Genomic DNA, 14,603 nt, shown 5'->3' on the forward strand with positions numbered 1-14,603 from the left:
TCACATGTATGAACATGCACTAAAAGGCACACATGGCCGGCCCGACGATGTCCTCAAAGCAAGGAGAAGCTCGGATTACAACACACACACAGTGACTTCATTCTCTACTCAGGTAGATATTACTCCCCTATATCTTTACATAGCAAATAGTTGCTTGATGCTATATCAATGCTCTGGGTATCGTATAGACAACCTTAAAGTAAAAAAATTCAAATACTACTTCCACGCTGGTTTCATTTGAATAATTGGTAGAAGCTTGAGTATGTGAAAGTAAAACAAACATTGACCTTTTACCTAGTTAAGTCTGGGAAAAAAATATTATAAATTTTGTATATCAGAACAATATTTTTCTTATTTCCTGTCCCATGAACGACCTTGTGTCCTCTAAAAGTTTATCTTTGGACCCCTTGTAGAGGTCACCACTGTCCCAGAGACAATCCTGTGGCAGCTGATGCTCTAACCTTTACCACTGCAGCACACGGAGGACGTTCCCCCTGTGAACCAGAAGGGGGAGACAGCCCCAGAGTAAAGTGGGTGATTCCCCCAGTGGCCTCAGTTAGCAGAGAGGATATGAATGGCAGTTTGGTGCAGCTTTAAGTGTCTCCGGTGGGGTCGTGAATGGCCAAATGCATAACGGCTCAGAGGCTCAGTCAGCAAAGTGGGACGTTACTCACTACACAGATGGCTGACAGAAGGTTTTTGGCACTGCTCTCTCTCCCTGTCTCCTCCCTCTCTCTCTATCTCTTCCTCCCCACTCTGCCCACAGTAGTCGGGTTGTTCTTTGACCTTGAGGCAGCAGCAGAATGATTGGCCCATGCAGAGTACAGCCAGTTGCAAGGATCCCTGCCTCTTACTGCAGTACGGCATGGGCTCTTGTCTCCAGCCAATACGTCTTCTAACCCAGAACATTCGCTCAGTCATTGTCACTCATGTTAATCTCTTACATACATACACATACTAGACACGCTTCTGTGTGTGTGTGTGTGTGTGTGTGTGTGTGTGTGTGTGTGTCCTACAAAGACAGAGATAAAACCCTGCACTGGGGTTGTGTGAAGAGAAGTAACATAACATTTTCTCCCTCTATTTTATTCAGTGTCTCCGTTCGCGCACAGCCAACCCGGTCGCCATGGCAACCGGTTCATTAGTGGAGCAAGCTGCTTGTTGCCATAGAGACATCCCTGTGTTCCCTTGGAGATGGGGTACTGGGAGGGTGTGCATGTGCTCGTGTGTGAGCGTGTGGATGGATTTGTGTGTTAGTGTCTATGTGTGCGCGTGTGTGTGTGTATGTGTGTGTGTGTGTTGCAGCAGCGTGGCGAAAGAGAGTGGAGTAAAAGGAGGGGAATGTCTAAGACTTTGAGTATGAGAGCGAAAGAGGATGAAAAGGTGTGTCTGTCTGTTTGTATTAGATTAGGTTTCACACACACACACATACACACATACACACATGCAAACACACACACACACACAAGCCTACACACTGCACTTACAGTAAAGGATGCAGGCAAACACACTCTAAAATGAATCACAATCACAGCAGGACAGAATGAAGGTTAAGTATTCAGTTATTGTGCTGGAGGAATATTCCCACAGTCAACCTGAGCAATCATAATCACTGATGATTATCATAAAATAATTGAGATTCAAATCTGTGTAATAACTTTGCTTTCGGGCCTAAGAACCTTCAGATAGTTGGAGATCTTACTGAGGCAGCCATGCTGCTTATTGATCTGTATACCTCCGGGAATATGATTAATCCTACAGCTTCTAACCGGCCAGCCAATTAGCTCTCATCACAGATTCCTCATCCCCGTAAGGCCTTCAAAATGCTACTTGGTTCTGTACAGTTTCCCACTGATTCACCCTATATCACAGACATTTATGTACTCTTAGTGATGCAATAGTATAGCCTGTAAACTGTGCTTTATTAAAAATCATGGCTATAGTCACAGACAGCCTTGCAACTTGATATTAACCTCAAATGGTGCACTTGCAGCTGAGTGTTTGTGGCGCCCTCTCGTGGTCCAAGAGCTTTGTGTGTAAATTAAGACTAAATGGCTACTGAATTGTTGGTTTGTAGAATGTCTCTGTACAATGACAATATTATTTCACTGTCAAAATATAAAACTCCAAGATGTTTTTTTTCCTTTAAATTCATGCTAACATTCTGGCTACTCAGTGCTCAATGGCTAAATTACAAAAAGCACTTACAACACCAAGTGCTGGTCAACTGGTACTCACTGTATTTCAGTGGTGGAAGAAGTACTCAAAAACTACCACTGCAACAGACTTCATTACAAGAACAAGTTATACATTCAAAATCATACTTAAGTAAAAGTATAAAAAAGTACAGTACAAAAGTACAGAAGTATTATCATCTATGTACTTTAAGTATCATTAACTTCATCATTGATTGTTCTGCCAATAGTGATATATTATTATATAGGACAATATTCAATTTTTTCAAATTTCTCTTATCTTTATTTTTTATGTGAAATATTGTATAATATGATCTCTTTGGACCTCAAACAGTTATTTATATGAAACTAAGATATTTAGAGGGAAAATCTCTCTTTTAGAGCAATGGGCCCAACCAGACACTACTGTACAGGATTAACAACAGGCGAAAATAAAATGTTGAGTCACACCTCCCATTCCTTTCAGCGTGTTTATCCTCATTACATCATGTACCATCCTATTTTTGTTTTACTGACTAACTGCCATTAACTTGAGTCGATGATGCACCTGTACACGTGGCAAAGGAATCTGGATTAAGTGTTTACATGCAATAATATCCTGTTTTTTTTAGTACTAGAGAACTAGTACTCAAGCAAGCATATCCCAGTTTTGAGAAACGGGAATAAGGATTTTTCTAGATTCCTGAAACCAGGACTCCACATGGGCAGTGGTGGAATGTGACTAAATATATTTACTCAAATACTGTACTTAGGTTCAGTTTTGAAGTACTTTTATTTTACTTGAGTATTTCCATTTTATGCCAACATTTCAGAGGGAAATATTGTACTTTTTACTCCACTGCATTTATCTGACAGCTAATGTTACTAGTTATTTTACGTCATATCATATAGAAACATATGATCAGATTATTAGATATGGTGCATGTGGTCGGTTGGGACGGCATTTTGAGCTGTAACTGCGGTGAGCTAGCCAGTGGGGCACGCTCACATGCATGAACATACATGAAAATGCACTAAAAGCACACACGGCCGGCCCAACGATGTCAACAAAGCAACGAGGAGCTCGGATTACAACACACGCAAAGAGCGTAACCACGGTTTTGCACTCTGCGGCTCATGTTACCGCAATCTAGGAAAGGGGGGAGTAAACGATCTGCAACTACACCACTAGATGCCGCCAAATCCTACACACCGTACATTTACAGTAAAATTTAAGGATTATATGAGGACACTGCCGTGACTACTAGCAACCATGATGTATTCGTCTGAAAGTCACCGGTTATCACGGCCACTCGTTAAGCCGAAATAGAAACGGTCCTGATCCTGTCAGAATTCTGTAGAACTTGAGTCCGCTCTCGGGAATATCGATTCTGACAACCAAACATGCTGCTAACAGTTTTAATTCAATGTTTAAAGCTTGCTAACTCGTCTGGATGGCTGGGTCAAAACGCCACTTCCATTGCCAACATGCACACCCATATTTTTGATGACATCGGCTGTAAATGGGTCTATAGAACGACATGAGGAAGACAAAAACAGTGAATACAGGACAGTTAACAACAGTCAGGGAACAAGAGAACGAGGTGATGTTAGTTGTCGTGTTTTGTGTTAATTTGATATTGGTGTGTGTGAGTGTACGCGTGACTGTCACACAGTCACTCTGGGACAAAGTCAAAGAAAGGATGGGTGAAAGGAAGGGGAGCGAACTAAGGGAGAGCATAGGAAAGAAAGAAAAACAAAATAATGTACATTAATGCTAATAATACAGCTTTTATATAACTTATAACCATCATATGATTTTCAGTTTTACATTAAAATATTATCGCAGCTTTAAGCCCTTCTGTTTCTCTCGTGGTTTTATCATTATTCAGACCAAAAATTCTGTCTTGTCTCCTGAAGCTGTGATCACACTTTCCCACTCACATACGCCCACTCACTCTGTCCATGCTGCTCTTTATCTTCCCCTGCCTATCTCTATCTTATTCTCCCTGCTCCTTGCCTTTCTCTCTCCTTCTCTCTGGAACAGCTCTGTCACTTATCTATGCAGAAATAAGAGTCGCTCCTCTCTCTCCTCACTCTGTGTCTAGCTCTCTCTATCTCTGTCCCTCTGGCCTTTTCCTGCAGGCCAAGTGCAGGGGGACTAGAAGCCTTTAATGAGATCTATGGGGAAATAATAACCCCCCCACTAAACATGCATACACACTGACATACACACACGCCAGCCATGTCACCATTTAAATCAACTTCCTCTCCATATCTCACTGTCTTTCTCTCTCTCAACCACTCCATCCACCCCCTTCCTCTCTACAGCAGTTCAAGAGAGCGAATTAATTTCTTTAAAGCATTCCTGTCATCCCCGCTCAGCCTTGTTCTCTCTGCATTGTCTTTCTCTCACTTTCACTCTCCCATGCTGCACTCCCTCCTCCTCCTCCCATACTTCCTTCTCTATTATCTATGCCCCTCTTTTAACCTTTGGAGCTCAACCTTTCATTAACATACAACCTCTCCACAGCTGAAGAGGCATGGTGGACACTGTGTTGTAGTCTGAGAAGTTCACATATCTTAAGTAGGTGCTGAAATATATATATGTGTGTTTGTGTGTGTGTGTGTGTGTGTCCTGGCGTGTATCAAGTGTTTGTGAGGCCAAATCCTGCCTGAGGGGCTGCTGCTTATACTTCAGAGTTTGCACGACTCAAACTGTGGAGAAAAACTCATTTGTTTCACGCTGTTTAATGTGCTCGGCACGCGAACGCCAACTTGACTCCATGTGCGCAAGTTTGACAATCTAATAAACTTTCAAACAAAACTGCCTCGACCTCCCGCTGCGGCAGAATCATATCAACGCTTTGTGATACACATATCTGACTGTCGCTGTTGGCACACAAGTGAGTTAATGGACCAGTGCCTTTTTCATCAGCCACCAGTGGAAGAGGAAGGATAAGTGCAGAGTACACAGGTCCACAAAAACAGCTAACTCTGAGATCCCCTCATCAACGTCACTACCCAACGTATCCTCATACAGCTGTTCGTAAGATACAGTATCTTACGAAACATTATTCCTCATTTTTCGTGCATGCTCCTACAAATGTCCAGCAACACATGCAAATTTCCACTGGTTACATCCAAACAGTCTTTTCAAAATAAAATTCTTCACAGGAAACAACTTGGTTAGTTTTAGGCAACAAAACTTGGTTAGGTTTAGGAAAACATCGTCGTTTGGGTTAAAAAAACAATGGAAGTTGCGTTACTTAAGTACGGAAGTTACGTGACAAATAAGTCAATGTTGACTACTGGTTTCACACAGGACACAAGCAGCGATCTCCTAGGTGAAAGTCTGTATGTTTTTGGACCCACTCATCCACCCCAACCTCCTCCCTACGCGGACTTTGTCACTCTTTATACTTCCTGGTTCACAATTAGGTGGATTACATACCAGGGCAGGAATTTCACAGAGACCATGAGGGCCATGGCTGCCATGCTCATTCAGTTTGGCCTTCTTCCCCTTAAAAGTTTTTTATTCCTTTAGGCCACAGCGGCCTTGCTCTGTTCCAGCTGATTTGCCATTTTCTCCTCTGCCTCTTTCCTGTCAATGTGGTTTTCAGACAGCGTCTTTTGTTGTGATTCTGATTCGGGCAACATCTAGTGACACCGGTTAAGCACATAAACAGTGTTCGATTTCTAGCCTGGTATGAACCACTGGAAACTGGGCTATTTACGATGATAGTTTGACTACACCAGACAGAGTTGGTGATTTGCTGGTCAAAAGATTAATGGTTATCTACAGTTCATGAAAACTGGGCTTACTTGGTTAAAAAAGTGTTTTAGAAGAGTATATTACATATAACAGTATTTAAATGACAATATTACAATGAAAAACAGGTCACCCACACTAATATAGTCATTCAAATTCTGTTGAAATACCAGTTATATGTCACTTAAACCTCTAAAAAAAACATTTAAACCAAAAGTAGTTCTGTTTCTAGACATCGTTTGACCTGCAAAATACTAAAACGGTGCTTAGCGGGTACACTGAGGGGTTGTATAATAAGTTCCCTCCAACACAGTTTCGGTATGCCAGAAGTGTCCTGACCTTCAGCAGATAAAATGGGACAAGACATCAACTGTCACAGTGCAAAATAACTTTCCGCATAGCACCCTGATCTGTCTCTCTCACTCTGGCGTGAGATGATAGAAACCATCCAACTACATTTTAGCTTGACCTTTAAAAACGTATTAAACCCCCGGGCCGTATTCATAAAGCTTTTTTGTACAAAGAGTTGCTCCGAGTGACAATTCTTAGAATTATGACGTTTTATGACTTTTTTTTAGTTTTAAGAATTTACCCTTACAGTTGAGACTAGATCCTAGTAAAGATAAAAGTTATTGCATCTTAGCCATTAAGACACCTCCTAAGGTGAAAAACTGTTAGGAGTAGAGAGGAGGACTTTGAGAAAATGGCAGGAAGACAGAGGTTGGAGAAATATTCTCCATACGCTGAATGACAGTGAGTTAATGAAATAGATTAAATACTAAAATGACCAGCATGGTAAATAAATGTAAGCAAATAAATACAACAACTATCAGCATGTGAATAGGCTACGGCACAAGTAGGCCTGTGTTTTCAAACTACTTTGAAAGTATGGCTTACAAATTATTCAACATAAAATAGTATTCATAATTGATTTTTTCAGGGATCTGTACCAAACAAAGATAATTTCCTAAGTCTGTAGAATATGATGTGTAGGACAGGACATCTCTGCCTCCTGCTGTTTGAAAATTGGAGTATGCCATATTGCGATTTTGATAAAACTTTTGATTAATTGTGCAGTCCTAATTATGATGATTAGGCCTATCGATTTCACTGTCAACCGATCTCCCCTTTTCAAAAGAATGTGTGGGGAATGTGGGGTCAACCGCACCTCCTCACTAAGTTAAAGGTTTCTGTCCCTTCCTTGCTCAGAGTTGCTCTGAGAAGTTTCCTAAATCACTCTTATGCTCGGACTCCTTGCTAGTAATGTTAAGACTAGGCTAAGTTAGGAGCTCTCTTAGAGTATTCTCAGGATGTTTGTAAATACAGCCCCAGATTCTTTCCACATACAATGGCCCAAATCTCCTCCTGACAGATGTAGCAGACTGATAGTACACACAGATCTGTAGCCCTCCCTATCAGTGCACCAGCAGTGCCATCTTGATTGGCAGTGCCTTGAGAGAGAGCTCCCCAGTAGGCTTGTAGAGCTCTGTTAGGAGAGTTTTAAAGCAGCAAAGGTAAGTCTGACTGAAAGGAGGCAGGACGTATCACCAGATGTTTCCTCTGAGTGCTCTATGGAAACGTTTACAGGACAGAGTAACGAACACTGACCTCTGTACAAAGGTCAGGGGGCATTAGCATTTGCCATGTCACAAAATATCCTGCAATCCACAAAAAAACGTAATGAGTGCAGAAAAGTGAGTCCATCTGCTCAATATGTGCACAAATACAGGCCTTTAATACCATGAAGATGAAGATCTTCATACCATTAAGTGCCTGTATTTGTGCACATATTGAGCAGATTAAATGTTCTCACTTCGCTCCTTTTTTCTTTGCAATAAAATCTCCTGCTTCAGATCTATCTTTATCACAACTCTTTATTAACTATTTTGAGGAATCCAAGCCAAAAAAATAATTGGTCATAATATGTTTAAAAAAAAAAAAAGTTATTTTAGCCCTTTCATGTATAAATTATGACAACCTCGGTGAGGATTTTGGTTTTTATTCATCTTTAGGCATGAAAAAAATAATAATTTCAACATCTTTTTTTTTTTTAAACATGCATTTTTCAGAGTTTTTCACATCCACTCAGGTGAACAGCTTGCGTTTGAGTTTACAACTGAAGAAATAACAAACCAATGAATAAAATTATATATTATGTGAAAACTATAAAGTAATCCATATATTTTAATGTTGTTAAACTAATGTGTTCACATCTATACATTTAACTTTAAGGTTGGCTTCAAACACTTGATTTTAATGTGTTTTGTGTGATATTATGCTATGTATTTATTTTACATTTGTTTTATGTTGGGGCGTCTGAAACTTTAATGTATGTTTAAATGCTGCTGTCTTGGCCAGGTCTCTCTTGCAAAAGAGATTCTTAATCTCAATGAGTACTACCTGGTTAAATAAAGGTTAAATAAAAAATAAAATATATATATATATTCACATATTCTAATACTGTTCAATGCAATGCAAAAACCTAGCTCCTGTTGGGAAAACTTGCATGTTTTGCAAGTTTTTGCAGATCTCAGATCAGTTTTCGCAATTTGCGGGTTACCTTCTAGACACGAGCCCCATTCAGCTCCTCGCTCTTGACTCCTTAGCCCCTCCCTACCTCCCCCGTTGAACTGAATTTAATAAAAAAAAATGTAAAAAAATATTGTTTTTGTCACAAAAACTGCAAGTTCGCACTCTAATAACATAAATCAACTGATTTACAGCCCAAAAATGTTACTGCAGATAAAGTGTTTTCAAGAACAACAAAGTCGCAGTAGGCTAACAGGCTATTAGTTAGCTCAATTGTAGGTATGTATGTGAAATACACTCAAGCTGTTACCTAGCAACGCAATTCCGTTGAAATGAGCTAAAACGGAGCGTTTCAGACAGAGAGTGGACATTTTAACAATTGTATTACTCCGTAGTTCTTATTTGATGTTACCAAATTGTATTTACCTGCAAGGGTCGCCTAATGTAGAAGGTTTGGTGAGATATTCCTGAGCTGCTCGACGTTTCTAACGGTTACTAACCGTCCGTCGGCCAGTAGGAGGCGGTGACCATGGTGACTAGAGTCCACTGTAGTGGTGATGGGAATTCCGGCTCTTTTTAGTGAGCCAGATCATTTGGCTCAGCTCACTAAGAAGAGCCGGCTCTTTCGGCTCCCAAACGGCTCTTCGTTTAACCACTTCGGCCTTTTAGCCAAATTTAGCGCTTTTTTGACCTATGATTAGTATGTGTGCACATATATCACTTAAATTATTCAATTGAATTTTACTTAAACTTATAATTTCCAGAATACCATAACTTTACATGCTGCTTCGTTTCCGACTGTCACTCGTCTTGTCTGCTATTCACGCACCACACTCCTCTCTCTCTTTCTCTCCTCCTCTTCCTCCTGGTCTATACCTGTAGACCCTCAGCACGACGCGCACCCCCGCCCCTCCTGTTTGATGGTATGATCTTTGTCTTTAATCACCTGATTGGTCGCACGGACGTCATTAACACAACATCCAGCCCCAGTCAGTGCCCGTGGCGCGGAGAAGATTGTCCTATCATTCTGCCTTGAATTAAAAAAAAAAACATCTCTCGGACGGGAACCGGCTCTCATCGTTCACTTAAAAGAGCCGGTTCTTTGAGCTCTTTGAGCTGGCTCGTTCGCGATCAACACATCACTATACTGTAGTGGCTGATGTACAACCTACTGTGCCATAAAAACCCATGAATATACAAAAAATAAAACGGCATTTGAATACCACTATGCGTGAAAAAGTTTGTCCAAAAAGAATATTAGCTAATTTATCATTATCAGAATCAGAATCAGGTTTATTTTTGCCAAGTATAGCCTACATAACGTTACATTGAATTTGACTCCAGCTCTCTCAATGTACTTACATAGAATAGAAATGAACAGCTAGAAACAACAATGACCAAAAATAAAATAAGAACACACTAATAAAAAATGTAAATAAAATGTCTATAATACAAATCAAGTGTTCTGGAAGTTGTAAACAATACAAATAGTGCAAAGAAATAAATACTGGATGGATATAGCCTACATGAACTGGATGATTATGAACAGTATATTAAAGGTCCCATATTATGCTTATTATCAGGTTCATACTTGTATTTTGTGGTTCTACTAGAACATGTTTACATGCTGTAATGTTCAAATAACCCTTTATTTTCCTCGTACTGTCTGCCTGAATATGTCTGTATTCACCCTCTGTCTGAAACGCTCCGTTTTAGCTCATTTCAACGGAATCGCGTTGCTAGGCAACAGCTTGGGTCCATGTTTACATCCTGTCAGCTGATGTCATTCACATACACTGCAACAGGAAATAAACTGGGACAAATTTAGAATGTTTATGTTTAAAACCGTGTAATGGTCTATATATACTGTATATTTGTGACATCACAAATGGACAGAAATCCTGACAGCTTGTTTCAAACGCACAGTTTCTGAATACGGGCTGTGTGTATTTCTCCGTATATTGAGCGTTTTGATGGTTTAACAGTATTTATAAAGCACTTAAACCTGCTCTATAATAAAAAAGACATGCAAATATCACTTTTTACAATATGGGACCTTTAATACATGTGAAGATGTCTATATACTGTGTGTACAGTGAGTAGGATTTATATTTACAGTGACAGATATGTATATTAGTCTATATAGATAGTATTTTCAATATCAGCTCCAAAAATATAACTGTCTCAGCTATAAATGCAGCCTGATGTGCAGCAGTCCCACCAGAACCATAACATAAATTGCCATATCAAAGTCAATTTGCGTAAGTAAATCTGTAATCAAACTGCATCAGATTGGATCGTTTCGGATGCGCAACAATAATTGGTGAACATCTGACAGAGTTATAAAAAGGTAGATGTAACACCAGTGTTTTTGTGTGTTTATGTGTAATCTATGCATTACTGCATGTGAGTGCTCTTACGTCACTAAATATCCTCCCCCCTTAATTCATAACATAGGCATTTGCGTGCTAGAGTCACTCCCTCGTCTCATTACAACACAATTAACGAGCAATTAGAGTTTATTGAGGGTGAATTAGCTGACATGTAGAACAGACCTAATGTACTGGGAGTGTAAAGTGATATTACCCAACACCAGTGAGAGAAGGAGGAGGAGGAGGACAGGAGATGAACCAGAGAGGGGGAAAAAAAAAAGATCAGAAGGTTTTTATTCTGAATGCGAATGAAGAGAGGGGAAGTGAAAAATGGCCTGAAGAGGTTGAGTCAGGACAGGAGGAGAGTGAGTGAGTGAGATAGTAAATGTCAGACTGATGGTGGGTTATAACTCTCGTGACCTTGGGGAGCAAGACAATATGTACCGAGTCAATGCATCTTGGCAGGAAGTCTATAAGGTCATGTTTTAGTGCATTCATATGTAAATGGTTATAGCTGCATGTCTGAGTTTATGTAGCTACTCAATTCAAGAGATTAAAAAAAGAAAAAGATAATAAAAAAATACTGTACAGTGAGACTGACTAATAGGATCATTATTGCCCTTTTTCATATTTTCCCGTTAGTGTCATCCACGTCTGCCAGCCAGTATAATTAATATCATTATACTTGTCAATCATGAGTCCACAAATAGAGACATTGCGACAAACAAACTTGACAAGATTTAAAGATTCTGACATTTAATAAAACTTTTTAGCTGTGAGTGAAAACCCTGAGCAATGAATTTATATTTTAAAACAGGCCTACATATTCATTATTTCACGTCCACCTCCTTGCTACTCAGAAAGATCAAAAAGATTTGCATAAAAATCTTTCCTGTCAAAATACTCGGTGATGGAGAAAGGTGAATGTGTCCTCCCACGATGGCTGAACTTCTCCTTCAATGTGGTATTTGTATTTTATTTTGTTAAATGATCTGAAACAGCAGGGATAGGCCAGGAGGCCTTGATTTTTTAGGCAAATTGAACAACAAAAATATGAGCAAATGTTACACATCTATTTTATGGGATGAATACTGTACTGAATGTCTCTAAGATTCATTTATTCTGATTAATATTGAACACAGTACTTATTAGAAAACACATTTTTAAGAGGTGTTAATTCTAAAGATACAGGAAATCAACATAAAGAGTCAATATCAATCAGCGACCAAACCCTTTCTGTACTCGCTATTTCTATTTCGTACTTCAATTTCATTCCACCTTTATTTATTTCTGTCTGCTTCACTTTATCCATCTGGATCTATCTCTGTCTAACTCTGTCTTCTTCGATTTACCTTTATCTCTTTTCACCTGCCTTTCTCTGCTACCTTCTTTCTACATCGATCTACTTTGATCTGCTTCTGTGTCTACCTCCATTTACCTTTATCTCTATCCTCTTCTTTGTACTTTTATCTACTCTTTCTCCACCTCTCTCTGCCTCTACTTCCAAACACTCATGTCAATAAGTGCCCCATTTTACCTCTATTTATCTCTATGTGTCTTCATGTGACTGTCAAGCAATGTCTGAGGTTTTGACCCAAAGCTTGAGTGAGCATTCTCCTCCCAAGCAATCCCATTTATCCATCTTTTTTACAATTAATCTTTGATGCCGATTTGTTAGAATAAATAGGGAGCGGTGAATTATTTATGGTTGGGTTTAAAAAGCACACACACACACTGCTGAAAACACCCATGCACAGATCAATAATAAATCACACGGCAGCAAGAGGGAGGAAGAAGCGTTGAGCGAGGCATTTATAGTGCACTGGGATGGTAAATATAAAATATGGACACGCATACACACAGGCACTCACAAATACATTTATTTAATTTGCCGTTTCATTCTTGCTGATGATTTATAAAGCCGACACATCACAGAAGCCTCTATCGCTTAACAGAAAAGAGAAAAGAGGACAGACCGTTAATGTCTGAAGGAAACGGCCTTCTGTTTGTCGAACACAAAGGCAGTCTGGTTCAGCTTTAATCTGGCAATGAGCAAAGATGCACACTCTCTCCTTTATCTCTGTTCCTCCCTTTTATTCCTCTTCGTCTGTTTCTTTCTCCTCCGCAGAAAAAAAAAGCACTTGGATGCAGCCTTGCTCGTTTGCATCCCCTGCTTCTTCATAATTCAATTATCAGTACAATTGAGCTACTACTGATGAGTCACTTTAACAGATCACTCATCAGAAAAACACAGAGGGGGGGAAAAAGACTGGGTGTCTGGCGTCTAGCAACTGCCTGATTTTCAAAGAGTGGGAGAATGGCGTACTATACATGGAGGCAGCTGAATCTCCAGTCCGTGAAGCCGATTTAGACACACTTGTGATGGAAGCTTTTACACTGATGTGATGTAAGATCACATCTGGGAAATGGAGAGCGATGGCAGATCGGTCTATCACGATTCTGGACAGCTCTCTTAAAACCAGTCACACCAAAAAGAGCTTTTCTCGGCATGCTTTATCGCACCATTTAGAAGCTCTTTGGCAACACTAAGCCAGAGGCAGCTGTTAGCCTCCTCTCTTCACTTCAACTTCCCTCTCTTTGACTCTCTCTGAATCCTTTCTGTCTTTTAGTGTTTTTAAAATCAAATTATTGCCCACATATTCTCATGGTGATTGCTCTTGTATGCGATTTGGCTCTGTCTCTCTCTTTCTCTTTCTCTCTGGAGCTGGGTCACCTTGAAAATCTCTCTCACCCTCTCAGATCAGACACTTTGCTGACGAGTATTTGCGCTTCTCTCAGTTTTCCACCGGTGATGCGGTGAGACAAAGAGAGAGGGAGAGAGAAAGAAAGAGAATCTAATCGATGTAATACGCCCAATCCTTGGAGACTTGTTTCTGGAGCACTGCACATTGCCAGTTTTGACTGAACTGACCACACATGCTGTCATAACACTCGTGGTCAGATTATAAATTGATGGGCCCCAGGGCAGAGACACAGAACATGGCTCCCTCCCACCTAACAACCCTCCTCAGAGTCCCAGAGCCCATACTGCATTATGTTAGTGTGGAGGCATAAACACCCACTCCTTTTCTAAGTGTCATGAAGACTTCCTTGTTGTGACATCTTTAAAATGAAATTTAAAGCTACTCCTTCAGTTTTCCAGGCAGAGTTTTGACTCTTTTTACTCTATAACAAGAAATCCATCCACTCATCCATTTTTATATCCACTCATCGTGTGCAGAGTCATAAAAATGACGTCAAACAGAGGCCTCTGAGCACCTCAGGCATGTTTTAACACAATGTATGTTAAAGGAATAGTTCGACATTTTGGGACATTTTACTTTGACTTTTCCCTGACTTTTATTTGCTTTCTTCAAAGAGATACTTGTGAGGACCGACATCACTCTCATGTAGTAAATATGAGGCTACAGTCAGCAGCAAGGTAGCTTAGCTTAGCACAAACGCTTAGGAATCCGTTCTCATCCCAACTCGTCACATACTGATGCTTCGTCAGTCGCCTTGACGTCACTTTTCAGTCACAGTTAACATGTGTTTAATGTTGGGAATTAAACTAAACTACGTTTTTACAGTGAAAATGTGACTTGACGTTGTGAACACCGAACATGAACGAACAGCTGATTGTATAGTGAAAGTAAAACGTAACACACAGGACACAAACAGCGATCTCCTGGATAAAAGCCTCCCGTTTGTTGAATCTATCCACCTCCCCCTGCCCGCCCTGTGTGTCTCTTGCAC

General features: G+C 40.1%; 1 protein-coding gene across 1 annotated transcript in view; it reads right to left on the bottom strand.

Annotated features, from left to right (window-relative positions):
• The window catches only part of shank1 (SH3 and multiple ankyrin repeat domains 1), an 89,379-nt gene that overhangs the window by 49,097 nt on the left and 25,679 nt on the right, over positions 1-14,603 (bottom strand). The window lies entirely within an intron of this gene.

Source organism: Sebastes umbrosus, chromosome 14 (genome assembly GCF_015220745.1).
Source record: "Sebastes umbrosus isolate fSebUmb1 chromosome 14, fSebUmb1.pri, whole genome shotgun sequence".
Taxonomy (NCBI): domain Eukaryota; kingdom Metazoa; phylum Chordata; class Actinopteri; order Perciformes; family Sebastidae; genus Sebastes; species Sebastes umbrosus.